Source organism: Notothenia coriiceps, unplaced genomic scaffold, assembly GCF_000735185.1.
Source record: "Notothenia coriiceps isolate Sejong01 unplaced genomic scaffold, NC01 NC01_scaffold00031839, whole genome shotgun sequence".
In the NCBI taxonomy this organism is placed as follows: domain Eukaryota; kingdom Metazoa; phylum Chordata; class Actinopteri; order Perciformes; family Nototheniidae; genus Notothenia; species Notothenia coriiceps.
Genome location: NW_011364540.1, coordinates 1 through 4,115, shown reverse-complemented (window position 1 = coordinate 4,115; position 4,115 = coordinate 1). Strand labels below are relative to the sequence as shown.

General features: G+C 38.4%; 1 long non-coding RNA gene across 2 annotated transcripts; it reads left to right on the top strand.

The window, feature by feature from the left end:
* Positions 1 to 740: 740 nt before the first annotated feature.
* On the top strand, positions 741 to 2,016 carry LOC104960286 (uncharacterized). Of its 2 annotated transcripts, none has more exons than XR_799970.1 (3): positions 741 to 826; positions 1,532 to 1,614; positions 1,861 to 2,016. It is a non-coding gene; the product is annotated as an uncharacterized lncRNA (long non-coding RNA). The 2 variants fall into 2 exon arrangements; XR_799969.1 differs by having other exon boundaries at positions 741 to 949.
* Positions 2,017 to 4,115: the final 2,099 nt, after the last annotated feature.

The window sequence follows — 4,115 nt, the reverse complement described above, 5'->3', positions numbered from 1 at the left end:
GTGGACAGAAATATACGGGTCGTGTCCAGTATATTTTCGCAGTCCGTGTTCTCAACATGCTTACTTTAACATAATTTTTCATGGGGGGGCTAAGGTGGGGCTAAGCCATTTCTTGGTATGGCTGTAGCCTACCCCAGCCATACCCTGGGGCCGCCACTGAGGGCAAGAGCAAGAGGTGGGTGACAATTATCCCTTGCATAAATGCAGCCTAATAAACAGCTGATTTCTAATAACTAATAGTAGGCTACTGTATTTTTTTTTCTGATGCCCCCCCCCGTTGACATTTCATTTGGACGGACTTAGTCCCAGTCCGCCCCTGAGCGACAGTAAAAGTAGTCATTGTCCATTTCAGAATAATATATATGATATGTTTTATAATGATTGATCATGAAAGTGTTCTCAAAGCTGGTAAAGCTGCAGCTAGTTTGAATGACTTTGTATACTGCAGGGTAGCTTGTGAATTTACTCCAGGTGGAACTAAAGACTGATTTAACCCTTGATTATATTTCACATCATTCATCCACATCTGTAAAGTAACTAAAGGTATTAAATATATGAAGCGGAGTAGAAAAAGATCTGAGAACTTCTACCACCTCTGTATACTGTTAATTCTCAGCACAGTTAATAACAAGCACATTAACTGTTATTGAAATGTGTTGATCTTTCTCGCGACATCTTGTGGTGCTGCGTGAGTACTGCAGCTGGGAGATATGTAGTTATCGCGAGACTTCAGCAGTCCAACGCTTTTCCCACTCTGTTTTCCTCTCACAACAAACAACGGCTCGAAAAATTGGATTTAATCTCATAAATGTTGTAATTCGTACCGGTAAGAAATGCTGATTTAACTCCTTTCATGTAAACATTTTATATCTTGTACACTTTGTGTCACATGGAGCCGTTTTATTAAGATAACCGTTGTGTTTTAAAAGTGAACCATCGTGTCAACAAGGTAAGTTTAACGCTTTGATGGCTAATAAATACTGAGCATTTTTTAATTAAGACTAACAAAAGAATGTAATGCTGGCTGTTATAAGGTTTTAAAATGTCGTATTTACCTTGTGTTGCATTTATTACGTTTATTCTTTACTGTATTTAAGTACAATGTTGTTGTTGTTTTTTTATTCTGAAAAGTAATTTTTGACCCTTGTACTTTTAAGATAAGATAAGATACATTTTATATTTGTTGCTTTTTTGGTCACAGCAGCACTTTATTTAAGTAATGTTATGAATGCAGGTATTTTACTTCTATTTCTACACTTTATTAAGACTATTATTTACATTTTATTTAAAGGAAAAGGAAAGGGAAACCCCCTAAAAAGCAGAATAGGACCCCTTTAAGTAAACTATGTTATTTTCTAGCTACATATTTAAATGTCTACCGTCCCAGCTATCACCTGCTCTATATTTTAGAGTTATAACCCAATATTCCCTCAAATGTGTCACAGAAAATCAAATATTTAGGAAATAGCCTTCTATCACTTTCCACATGCTAACTAACATGTTGTACATATGTTAATATTGTTCTGCGTAGACATGGATGAAGATGACGGACAGAAGGAACATCCAGAAACTTCCAGAAAGAAAGGAGGCTGCTGATTGGACGACATGAGAAAGGTCAGACAGATTCTACTTTATTGTATTTACACTTCACATTTTGAGTCGGCAGTCACCTTTAAATCAAAACTCCTGAGAATAACAACAGTTAAAAGTACAGATGGAAACCCAAAGGTCTGACTTTGTCATTGTTTTTTAACTCTATATCCACATCAAAATGAAAACCATGACTCTAATACATCAAATAGTAAAATGTTGTTCTTATATTGGGTTTTTCCTTTTCTTTATATACCTTTCTGCCACTAGGGGGCGCTCAATAACAACAATAACAGTCATCAAAGACACATTGGAAGCAGAGGATCATGGGAGTTGTAGTTTTCTGCTTCTCCCTTACAAAAGCTGAATTAGCCACAGATGTATTCTCTCGACAAAACCAAAAAACCCACTGATTAAAAAATACAAGGCAGTTATTCGTTAAAAATCAATGTTTCTTGTGGTTTAAAAAGGACGTCCTGATAGGCTGTGATCCGGTTCAACGTTAGCTCAGTTTCTTTCTCTTATAACTCAAGATTCAGATGTGTTTACCAATCCATCATCCTCACCAAAACACACACAGTGAGAAGAAACTGTTAAAACACTACATTCATGAATTTCTCCTTAGAAATCTGTGTTTTTCTGAAGCTGTTTTTCTGATAACTCCAGATCGAGACGTCCCTCAAATCCTTCATTAGGGTAAAATATAGATTCAAACCAAATCTAAAAAGACCCGATAAAAAGTCACTTATTCGTCAATTCAAGACACAGGGAACCAGAGGAAACGTTAAAATACACATTTCTCTAAAAGGTGTTTTATTGTACAGATTAGATGCTCACATATCTATTATTACACAGGTACTATTTTTTATATATAGAATATAGAAACATCTCCATAGTGTCGGCATGTGTTGGCACAGATGTGTGTGTGTGTGTGTGTGTGTGTGTGTGTGTGTGTGTGTGTGTGTGTGTGTGTGTGTGTGTGTGTGTGTGTGTGTGTGTGTGTGTGTGTGAAACATTTTGTGTATAAGAGGATTAGAGCAAAATATGTGTAATACTAGAGATGGTAGCTTTCCAGCACACACACACACACACACACACACACACACACACACACACACACACACACACACACACACACACACACACACACCACACACACACACACACACACACACCACACACACACCACACACACACACACACACACACACACACACACACACACACACACACACACACACTCACAAACACACACACACACACACACACACACACACACACACACACACACACCCACACACACACACACACACACACACACACACACACACACACACACACACACACACACACACACAGGCAGGGTAAATCGAGGACGGGGAGAGAAAGTGAGATTTTCTGCCAAGCTCGACCCCGACCGGCTCTAATCTGCATATTTCCCATGATGCTGATGGGCTCTTTTAATCCCGTCGTCCACGATGAAGAGGACGAGGAAAAGGTGAAGAGGGATCTGTGTTTCAGTTTCAGGATCGAATGAAGACGGACTTTCTGTTCATGGACTATTTTATTCCCCTTTTAATGGACGCTCCTCTTCCTCTTCCTCTTCATCATCATCTCTCTTTCATTGAGGCTGCTTTTCCAGATGCATCGTGTTGCAGGAGGATGAGATAAATGGTCTTTTAGCTGCGGACAGATTCATAATAAGATTTAATTTAATGGTGCATTCAGGGGCAGTTGGGAAACAGAGCGTTGCATTAAGGGTCGGAGGTATTTACAGCTACTTAGTTATGAAAAAAACCTTCTAAACATTTGTAGTTAATTATAATAGTAATTATTAATTTAATGTTTATTACACACTGTAAAAAAGAGTCGATAATAAGAGTTAATTAGGATTAATACAGTAAGTAAGTAAGCAACAACGTTGGTATATTTACACACTTTTCTAGCCTCTTTATTCATATTTCTTCGTGTGAAGCACAGGTTAAAGTTCCTTTTTGGCTCTGAAGAAGTCAACGTTAAAACCCGCAGCTGAAACACAAGAAAGGAAGAAGTGAACAGGAAGTAAACAGCAAGTAAACAGGAAGTAAATAAGAACTAAACAGGAAGTAAAAAAGAAGAAAGATTTTTTTTTTTGTATTTCCTGAGGATGCAGAGCGACATGATGGCCTGCACCAAGTGTCTCTGTCCAACAGGAGACAACAGCTCCTCTGTTGGACAGGTACACACACACACACACACACACACACACACACACACTGTGGTTTTTATTCTTATGAGTATATGTTTCTAGGTTTGTTACGGATTAGTGTGTTAAAAGCCTTGTTTTTGCTGAAGAACTCAATGGGACAGATTAGCTGTGTGTGTGTGTGTGTGTGCGCGTGTGTGTATACGGTGTGTATATGGTGTGTGTGTGTGTTGTTGCTTCAGCGGCAACCGAGGAAATGTGCCAACAAGCTGCGTGTGTGTGGAGTTAAAGTCTCAATATCCTGTTTGTTTCCCTTTTTTGGTTTCTGCAGTAAAATGTA